Source organism: Alligator mississippiensis, chromosome 5, assembly GCF_030867095.1.
Source record: "Alligator mississippiensis isolate rAllMis1 chromosome 5, rAllMis1, whole genome shotgun sequence".
Taxonomy (NCBI): domain Eukaryota; kingdom Metazoa; phylum Chordata; order Crocodylia; family Alligatoridae; genus Alligator; species Alligator mississippiensis.
In genome coordinates this window covers 158,134,878-158,145,864 of record NC_081828.1, presented here as the reverse complement: position 1 = coordinate 158,145,864, position 10,987 = coordinate 158,134,878, and the positions used below count along the sequence as shown (strand labels likewise).

General features: G+C 47.0%; 1 long non-coding RNA gene across 1 annotated transcript; it reads left to right on the top strand.

Moving 5' to 3' along the window:
* The first annotated feature begins 553 nt into the window (after positions 1-553).
* On the top strand, positions 554-10,441 carry LOC109285833 (uncharacterized). The gene is made up of 3 exons (XR_009462622.1): positions 554-703; positions 8,528-8,722; positions 10,236-10,441. It is a non-coding gene; the product is annotated as an uncharacterized LOC109285833 (long non-coding RNA).
* Positions 10,442-10,987: the final 546 nt, after the last annotated feature.

Genomic DNA, 10,987 nt, shown 5'->3' with positions numbered 1-10,987 from the left:
GTGCACAGGAGTCCAAGTGCACCCCCAAAAGCACTGGTGCCCCCCCTGAGAACGAGTGCTCTCAGTTCAGGTGATGGGCGGGGGGGGGAAGGAAGAGCGCTGGTGCCCCCTCCCCCCTGAGAAGTGCCGTCATCACTTCTGGGTGTAATGCCTGGCCAAAGGGGGACATCAACACAGCCGCCTGCAGGTGGTCCCTGCTTGCCACCGCCATGCCCCTGCCCCCGCCACTGCTGCCACTGCCTGCAGGCAGTCACTGTGCCCTACCAGCATCAGGAAGCATGTCTTGCCTATGCTCTCTGGACTGTCTCTCCCCCAGCACCTCCACGTACAGACAATAGATTCCTTCTGCAGGTCTCTGTTCCTGCAATATGAGCCTTTCCAGCCCAAACAGAGGACTTCCCTCCACAGGTCACTGACCAGGCAGTTTCTCCCAGCTAGCTTAACAACCTCTCCCCACTGTTTCCCTGGATACCTGTGTCCTTGATTGCACAGCTCTGACACAGGTGGGGAATCAGCTTCTCCTGGGATGACTCAGGCTCTCCTCCATCCTGATTGCCTGCTTCCCAGCAAGCCTCAGCTCTGTTCCCTCTGCCTGAGGCGGGAAGGAGGGGCTGAGGCTGCCCTTCTCTCTAGGCTGGTGTTGCTCTCCTCCGACTTCTCCGCAGCAGCCTGGCGGCATGTGAGGCACTGTGTAGCACAGCAGGTAAGTCTGCCATGGGGTCCCAGGGCTGAGGTGGGTCATGGTACACTTGGAGCCCTGGTGGCTCATCCATGGGTGGGGGGAAGGGGGGCTCTCGCTGCTGTGTGCACCCTGGATGAGGGCCAGGGGACACATGCCCCTCAGATCTGTGTGCAGAGCAAAGCAGTCTGGGCTCTGTGCCCCATGCCCACAACAGCAGCCTGCCTCAGCCACACACACAGATCCAGGGGACACATGCCCCCAAGCCTCTGCCAGGGTGTGCACAGAGGTGGGAGCCCCCCAGTGCCCCTGGACAAGCTGCCCTGTCACAGTAAATGTGGATGTGCCTTCACCCTAACTCCCTTTCAAATATGGGGCTTAGCCAAATAAATAATTTAGTCAAAGGTCCTCAGTGGTGTTTAGACACATAAGGCGTGTGTGCATGACACTTTAAAGTGGGCTAAATACTTTTGCATTGCTTTAATGGTGTCAATGTTTTCATCCCTCAAAGGTGTATTGTGTATTAATTCCAGCTGCTGTAGGAAATTCAGCAGCATAATGCACCTTAAATGACTTGGGGCTCAGCAAACAAAAACTCCTTTGAGGAGTTTTTGTTTGCTGCCCCTACAGCCATGGAGCAAAGCACAGGGCTCTGTACAGCTTCACAGCTCTGCAGGAAGCCCTGCAGGAAGCCTGGCAGCAGCCTGGGCAAGCAAGCTCTGCCCAAGAAAAGCGGTCAGCCTGATCTTCCCCCCTCGCCTTGGAACCTGCCTGCCTGCCTGCCTGATCTGTGCGGGGGGCCTGGTGCTTCTCTTCACAGATGGGGTGCCCCCGGGGACAGCCCAAGCTGGGTGCCTGTGGACGGGTGCCGCCTCAGGTGGGGGGCCACCGCTGCCATGGAGGGAAGCACCAGCCCTGCCTCATAGCCCAGAGACTGCTCTGCCCACTGGCAGCTCACCCTCCCCTCCCCGCCGAAGAGGCAGGTAAGGTGTGTGCACAACACAGGGGTTTAATCAGCCCTAAATTGAAGCAGTGTTTTTTAAAACCCACCACTTCAATTTAGAGCCCCCATTTTATCTACACATGCCCTGATGAGAAGGCTGAGGCTGATGCCAAGCTGTTGTCCTTAGCTTTGGTTCTTTAAGGCAGCTCCTTGCTCAGAGTGCTGGCTGTTGTGAATCCCACTGTTGGCATGGCACCCTCCCCTTGCATTTTATAGAGAGCCTAACTTAGGGCTGTAGAGTTCACTAGGCCAGCGAGGTGTGGCTGCTGGCACAGGACTAAGGTGAATTACTCTGGGCACTTCTACATGTGCGATTAACCAGAAGCTATAAACTATGGAGCTATTGTTTCTGGGCGCACCATTTGCATGCGTGTCCTGGACCGCAACGCATTGAGCTGGGTTGGAGCAGCCCTGGAAGGCAGAGGGCCCGGGGGAAGGGGGTCAGCCTGCCAAGCCAGGGCTGCTCCCCCCACCCCCCAGATGTGGGAGGGGCTGGCTGGAACATGGGAGTCCTTCAACATGGGGCTAGCTGGCTGGCAGTGCCTGCACTGAAGTACCCTCACACCCCAGCCAGCCAGGGCAGCATCTACACATGTGCTGCTGTGGAGTAAATTAGTTTACTCCAGCCTAATAGGAGCACATGTGTAGATGTGGGATGTTTACTGTGCTGCTAATTAGTCTACTATGCAGTAAACATCTTGTGTAGATGTGCCCTCTTTGAACTTAATAATAGTTCAGCTTCACCTATATCCCATTTAGATGCCTAAGGAAACAACTTGATTTTGGCCCTAAGCCCTTTTGTAGATCCAGCACTAAGGGTGTATGTATACTGAGGCTGCTCCAATAAGCTGTAATTACAATGCATTGGAGAAAACTCAATTGAGTCTGCTAGGTAATTAGGTAATTAAAACAAAATTACTGTGCTTCAACAGACATCACTGTCATGGGTATCAGTGTCCCCGTGCTGAAAAATGGCAGTGGGGGCACTTTAACTAAAGCTAGTTCAGTGAGCTTTAATTAAAGCACCCCCCACTGCTATTTTTCAGTGTGGGGACACTGATGCACATGATGCTCCAGGTACCCTCCCAGACCATGTGTATAAACGTATGAAAAAGTTTCATTTTTGAAACTCAGACTTAACCATCTAAGCCGCTTAGGGCCAGTCTTTTAAATGTATTCAACTATTCATATGTGGGGAGATAGATGGCTATGCCCACAAAAATCCCACAAGGCACTTATTGTTAGGAGTCTCAAGACATTTAAACACCTGGGCCTGGATGCTTAATTGTACGGGGGGGCTAATGCCATTCTCCAAACTCAGGACACACTTCAATTGATATCAAAGAGAATTTTGTCTGAATAAGCAGTAAAAGAACAAGTCCAGAAATTGCCTTTTATTTTTGATGTATTGTTGAAATGATAAAAGCCATAAGAAAATAGTAAAATGTCTATATCTAAAGAGTCCTGAAAGCAGAGTATAGGCCAGGATAGCAGATGGACGGTGTGGAGATCCCCTAACAAAGACTCAACAAGCTAAAATTTGATGGCATTAAAAGGAAGATAAATCTGACTAGTACTAAATAACTAAAGCCTGCCTCTCCTGTCCAAATAACAGCAGTGGCAACAGTTAGGGAATGTACACAAATTATTTGCATTAGCACTTCATACACATCTATTTTCATGCAAGTCCATTGTATAGGTAGTAATATCTGCCGTTCCCCATAATTTGTCTTTTAATGATGCACTGTTATTACATTACAGTGACCTGAAACTGTCTCTTAATCTTCTAGACCCCATTTGCACAGCTTGCATTGTAGGTTTAATTTCACAGCTTTTAGTTTCCCAGCGTACAAATACCAACAATTTATGGAACAAAATTAAGAGTTTATTAGAAATATCAGTCACTGTGAAAATCCTAAGGGATAATCCACAATTCTGTAAACAGTCACAATATAAATAATTGCTTGATGAATATGGACTATGTCTGTTTGTTATTAAGCACCAGCAGAGAGCTAATATTCTTTATTAGTTCTGCTAAATGCTGTCTGATGGGCAAGGAAATCACAATCAAATAGGACAGTTAGGTTAAACAATTATTTCTTGACTTCAAATGTATTCTTTTCATCATGAAATAGGTAAAATAGATATGCACTGTAGTTTTACACTTTAGCAAAATTCATAGTCTTTACCCTTAGTTTCATAGTCTCTAGGGTTGTAAGGGACCTGAACAGATCATCAAGTCCGACCCCCTACCCTGGACAGGAATAAGAGCTGGGATCATAATACCCCAGCTAGATATCTATCCAACCTCCTCTTGAAGACCCCCAAGATAGGGGAGAGCACCACCTCCCTTGGGAGCCCATTCCAGAGCTTGGCAGCCCTAATCATAAAGTAATACCGCTTGATATCAACCCTGAGCCTGCTCTCAATCAATTTGTGGCCATTATTCTTTTTTCTCCCAGGTGGTGCTCAGGAGAACAGAGCCTCACCTATTTTCCACTGGTCCCCCAGGTGAGATTATAGATGGCCACCAGATCCCCTCTCAGTTTTCTCTTGTGGACGCTGAATAGATTCAGGCCCTTTAGTCTACTTTTGTAGGGCCTGGCCTGCTGCCCCCTGACCATGCAAGTGGCCCTCCTCTGGACCCTCTCAAGGTTAGCCACAGCCCTCTTGAAGTGCGGCACCCAGAACTGAATGCAGTACTCCAACTGCGGCCTGACACGTGCCTCATAGAGGGGAAGGATCATCTCCCTGGACCTGCTTGTGATGCATCTGTAGATGCATGACAAGTTGCGGTTAGCCTTACTGACCACTTCCTCGCATTGGCGGCTCATGTCCATCCTGGAGTCAACAATGACTCCAAGATCCCTTTCAGCCACTGTGTTGTTGAGAAGGGAGTTTCCCAGCCTATAGGTATGTTGCAGGTTCCTTCTCCCTAGTTGCAGCACCTTGTGCTTGTCTGTGTTGAATTCCATTCTATTCTCATCCGCTCACCTCTGTAACCTGTCTAGATCTAGTTGGATTCTGTCCCTCCCCTCCAGTGTGCCCACTTCTCCCCACGTCTTTGTGTCATCAGCGAATTTGGACAGAGTGCTTTCCATGCCCACCTCCAGGTTGCTGATAAAGTTGTTGAATAGCACAGGCCCGAGGACTGAGCCCTGGGGAACTCCACTGCCCACATCCCTCCAGGTCAAAAACGACCCATCCACCACCACTCTTTGGGTGTGACCATCGAGCCAATTTGCCACCCATCAGACTGTGTAGGTATCAATGCTGCAGTCGCCTATTTTTTTTTTATGAGAATGGGGTGAGAAACAGTGTCAAAGGCCTTCCTCAAGTCCAGGTAAACGACTTCCACCTCAACACCCACATCCAAGGAATTGGTGACCTTGTCGTAAAAGGAAACAAGGTTAGTCAGGCAGGATCTGCCCAAAATGAACCTGTGTTGATTGTCCCTGAGCATTACCTCCCATGCTGGGCCCCCGCAGATGTGTTCCTTTATAATTTTCTCAAAGGTCTTCCCAAGGACCGAGGTGAGACTGGCCTATAGTTACTCAAGTCCTCCTTTCTCCCCTTCTTGTAAATGGGAACCATATTGGCCCTTTTCCAGTCCTCTGGGATTTGGCCAGAGCAACACGAGCTCTCATACAGCCGTGCCAGGGGCCCTGCTATGACCTCCGCCAATCCCCTCAGTACCCTCAGAAGAAGAGCATCCAGACCTGCTGGTTTAAACACATCCAGCCCCTTCAAAAGTTCCCGAACTAGATTGTCCCTGACCCTAGGCATGGCGTTGTGTCCCCTGAGCCTGTCCATAATCCTAATGGGGGAATTGTCCCAGTCCCTGCTCAGAAATATGGAGGCAAAGAACTCGTTGAAAAGATCAGCTTTTTCCTTCGCTGCAATCACCAGATCGCCAAGCCTGTCCTGTAGGGGCCCCATGTTACCTAGTGCCTTCTTCTTACTCCCTATGTATTTGAAAAAGGACTTTTTGTTATCCTTAATTCTGGTCACCATCCCTAGTTCCGTCTCTGCCTTGACCTTCCTAACCACCTCCCTGCAATCCGAGCAACGGATGGGTAATCCTCCTTGGTGATAGCCCCTTGCTTCCACTGATTGTATGCCACCTTTTGTGCCCTCAGGCCGTCCTGGATGCCTTTACTGAGCCAAGGGGGCTTTTTAGCACTCTTGTCCCCCCTTTGGTTTGCGTTGGGACTGACTCCCTCTGAGCTCAGAGGATCATCTCCTTAAGGAACAACCACCCGTCCTGGACTCCCATCTCATTGAGGCTCTGAGTCCCCAATGTCTCTCTTACTAATCTCCTTAGCTCATTGAAGTCGGCCCTCCTGAATTCAAGGACTTTCGCCTTACTGCTTGCTTTCACCACCCTGTGCCAGATAGCAAATTCCAGCAGACAATGATCACTAACGTCTAGGTAGTCGAATACCCGCAGTTCCCTCACCAGGTCATCGCCTGTGGCAAGGACCAAGTCCAGCAAGGCATTTCCTCTGGTGGGATTGTGTACCTCCTGGGTTAGGTGGAGGTCCTGTATGCAGGCTAAAAACCTACATGAGCATTCAGACCTGGCTGACTGATCCTCCCAGCAGATGTCTGGGTAGTTTAGGTCACCCATGACAACCACATCCCTTGTCCTTACAGCCTCCGTGAGCTGACTTGAAAATTCCAGGTCCAGTTCATCCCCGTGGTGAGGTGGTCTGTAGTAGATGCCCACTATCAAGTCCCTTTCCCCACGACCCCCTTGCATTCTAACCCAGAGCATCAGTTTGCCCCTCTTCTGAACCCATCCTGATCATCGAGGACGCGTACTTCTCTTTAACATAGAGCGCTACACCCCTCCCTCTATTTTTTCCCTACTCTGTCCCACCTATACTACCTATAGCCCTTGATATCTACTGCCCAGTCATGGGTAGAATCCCACCAGGTTTCTGTAAGCCCAACCAGGTCTGGGTTCTTGCTAGCTAGCAGGAAGGTTTTTGCATTGCTCTGTTAGACTACATGGTTAGTAGTAGTAGTAGTAGTAAATTATTCTGTCATTCCCCACGACCCCTTGCATTCTAACCCAGAGCATCAGTTTGCCCCTTTTCTGAACCCATCCTGATCATCGAGGATGTGTACTTCTCTTTAACATAGAGTGCTACACCCCTCCCTCTATTTTTTCCCTACATGGTTAGTAGTAGTAGTAAATTATTCTGTCATTTAGTAAACTATCTTTTACATTATTTCCTGAATCTAAGATATGTTAAAATAAAACACCTTAATAATGGGGATGCTTCCTTAATTGGGACTGCTGCCAGGAAATGTGTCCCATGTCCCTAAAACAATGTAACAGATAATTTTAGTTTACATGCACTGTATGGCCCTAATCCTGACAATTTATTCTGCACAGGCAGATCCTGTGCTCCTATACATCTTCCAGTTTTTTTTGTGGATTTGGACTTAAAGATCAGGAAAAATATTAGAAGCAATAAGTATGGTTGTTCTTATCCCTATTATAGTGAGTTTCCCTCATCAGTAAACACATTGCCTTTTTTTATACAACAGACAGTGTACAATGACAGTTGTCATTTACCCTAATTATAGCATATTATAATTTCACATTACAGTAAGTATGGGGCCAAACTGTGATGTAACTAGGAATGCAGGGTGGTGAGAGGGGAGGCGATACAGTCTCTCATGTGCCTAGACAGAGTATGGTGATTGAGGTGATGCTTGGGTCCTGATTCGATTAAGTTAGGCACTGTTTTAGGTGTTATTTTTACAAAATGTTGCTTTAACTTGAATTTCTGCTGTGATGGGTCCATGGAGGTAAAGCAGTCTGAATGTGGAATAAGACCATGGGAGGATGTTGCGAGTGGATGGACTGGCTGGGTCCCAGTCCTGCACAGTTCATCACTGTTCCTGGTTTTATTGCACATAGTATTTTATCAAGCTTAAAGAAAAGACACAGTGGCTATGTCTACATGAGATGCTGACTACACAATTACTGTGAAGTCATTTAATATTTGCCTACACAAGTATTAAATGACTGCTCAGTAACACCAGTAAAATTAGTTTACCACAAATTTAGATTATATCAAATATAACATGAAAAGAATTCTAAGGTTCAAAGTCAAGTTCTCAACAGAACGTGTCAGGATCCCTGGATGATCAAACCCAGACATTAGCATCTCCAGGCAGAAGCCTAGGCTGCACTACTCCCAGGTGCTGGCTAGATGCCAGACTCAGCTTAGCCTGGGGTCCAGTAGGGTCCATGAGAGGTTTTCAGTGGGAGTGCAGATAATCTAGATAAACCACCGAAAGCCACAGCCCCTGATTGCAGGGTGGTACAACCCTCCCTCTTCCTGCAGGGCCTTGGTCTAGTAGCAGCACTTGGATCTTCCCGCTTAAATTCTGACTGATCTTGTTCCTGTCCTGGATTTCCTGGCCTTGATCAACTGCTTTGCTCTGACCATGACCCTGTTTTGTTCCTTGGACTGATATCCTGGAACTTGGACTAATACCTGGCTTTAACCTCAGCTGCTTCCACTCTGGTAAACTGCAGACTCTTGTCCTGTTGTAAAACATTAGGCATAACTGCTTGTACCTTGGTCAATCTTTTCAGTAAACATATGCCAAAATTGTTTGCCCCTAATTCAGTTTTCTTGTGCTTATGCATTATGATATCTCTCTCCTATGCCTGAAGAAGGGTGTTTGTGCCTGAAAAAGCTTGCAAAGAACAATTTTTCCAACTGTTTAGTTGGACTAATAAAAGATATCACATTTACCTAAAGAAACTTGTCTGCATTATGATATGATCTTTAATGACATGATTCCCCCTTTTTTCACAGATTCCCTGCTGTATTCAGTCATACGACGTATGATGCTTTGTGGATGAATTGGGTTTGAATAGTGAATAAGTCTCTTGGCTGTAGGACTCCTGCTGTGCAGCAGAAGCTGGAAAGCGTGCAGTGAATAAGGCAGGAAACTGGGACAACAAATGATCTTGTGCTTAAGGCAACTGAATGCCACCATGGAGAACTGAAGTACGTCATTGTCTCTACTACAGAGTTTTTGTGTGATAGTGGTCAAGTTGTGTAAACCATATAAAACATGTAAAAATCATCTTTGGAGTAGGAACTAGAACCCAGGTTCCCACTTTCCAAGGGAGTGCCTTAGCAGCTAAGCTCATGTTCCTCTGTCACGCTCAGTTGCATTGTTCCTCTGCCTGATGAGTCTTGGAGTATTCCATGCAAAGTGGAACAGCTTTTAAGAGGAGGGACTGAGTTGCCTCCTCTCCAGAATAACCTGTCCCCTGGTAGGGAGGGTGCTCTTATGGGAATTGTGCCTGTGATATCCCTTCTGGTAGAGGAAGAAATTGAACAGATGCTATGAATACTGAGTGCTCTTACCACCAAACCTTTGTAGAAAAAATGGGGAGTAGTACCACTACTGGTCCTTTCTGGAAGTGGTTGCCATTTTATTTTGGACAAAGCCTGATCCAATAGATGTGGTCTAGAAATGCCCACCAGAACAAGCACAATGGGGGACATAGATCAAAGAATATCTAGTTTCTGGGGCTTAGGTGTGAACTACTTGTAGAACTGCCCAGACATCTCAAGCATGTGGCACTTCTGGGCATGCAGAACTTTAGGTGGCTAGAGAAATTGAGTTTTGAAAGCCAAGATGCTGATGGACTTGGGGCATTGCCAGGGTTAGACAGCGTCTGAGTGGATGTTTTGAGGATCTAAATTTTAGATTGAGGTGCTTATGTCCTTTATTTATATTTAGCCCTAAAATGCTAAGATAAAAGCATCATAGGAAAACTCAAGAAAATTAATAATTCTGTGTTCGGTTCAGGGTTTGAACAGTGTGAGGCCACGCAATGATGGATGAGGGTAAAAAAAAATGTCAGTGGTTCCTCATTAATAAGCACCTTGCATCCTGTTCATTGAGTAAGCCAGGTGTCTTGCACAAAAATGTAAATGTAGTAATGCATATGCACGAAGGGGGTGAACTAAGGTTACAGAGGCAAGTTTAATTCTGGCATTTCCAAACTTTTTAATGCTTGACTTGATAACCTTGGAGTTCTTCTAATGTAGTTTGTTGCATCTAATTGGAAATGCATCTGTCACATTGGATGACAAATATCTTATTTAGCAGTTTTAAAGAAAATTAATCTTGTAAATAAAGTGCTAATAGGAAATATGGCAGAAAATGCTGTAAGGGCAGAAGGTGAATCCCCTCTACTGCTCTGATAGTGTCACCTTTCCAGACTGGAACAACATAATGGTGCATCATCTCATGATTTTCAGCAGGAAATCAAGAGAAATAAGGCATCGTGACAAAGAACTATGTGAGGGTAATCGGTCCCTCCTTCCTGTGACAGTTGCAGCATGTAGTTACTCCTCCATAATTTACTCAAACTACTGGAAATGTTTGAGGAAAGAGTTACACTCTGATTTTAAGGCAAACAATTTCCTTTCACATGTGGGTCTACTTTGACAAGTGACTTTGCAAGGCTATGTAATTGGTCTGTTCCTTTTGTGTGCCTCACAGGCCAGTGACACAACGGCTCGGCATCGCTGAATTACAGAAACAACTCTCAAACTGGAGCTTGCGTGTTGCATCACTTAATTTTGACCCCCTGGGCAGAGATAATTTCACTCCTGTATGTAGTCCAGAGCACTAGTCTCTGGCTTAATGACAAAGGTAAAATTACAGTATTTTTTCCCTTATTAAACTCTGCAGATCCTTCACTGCTACGAGACTCTGATTCGGCTTCTAATCTTGCTGGAACAGCCTCAGCAGAATTGCTTACTGAGTTCCAATTACAGAGCCCGTCAATTACTTTTGCAGATGCATATTGGATGGACCATGCGGAGTTACAGAGATGCCAGGGAGGGAGTATTTGAACACAGGAGCTAGGGGCAGATATTCAAAAAGCCTGAGGCTGAATTGATTCACTCTTTGCAGGTTAGTCTAAGCTGCACAGCTTAAACTGATTAATAACTGGACAGACATTCTCTGTTAAATCAGGAAATGCAGGCACGTGCCTGCAGTGGCTCAAGCCAGAAACTGGTGGGTGGTAGAGCATGCCTGCCAGCCACTGCCAAAGGGGAGAGAAGAGAGACGCCCTTCAAGGCTTTCCCCCCTCCCTGCTGCAGTGGAGGGGGCATGGCCAGGCACCAGCCAGGGCTAGCAGGACATACAGGATGCCAGCCACCAGCCTGACCATCAAGGAAGCAGGGTTTTCAAACGGCTGATAGGCTCTGGCTTCAGGCTGTCCCTGCTAGCAACTGAGCAGGGAA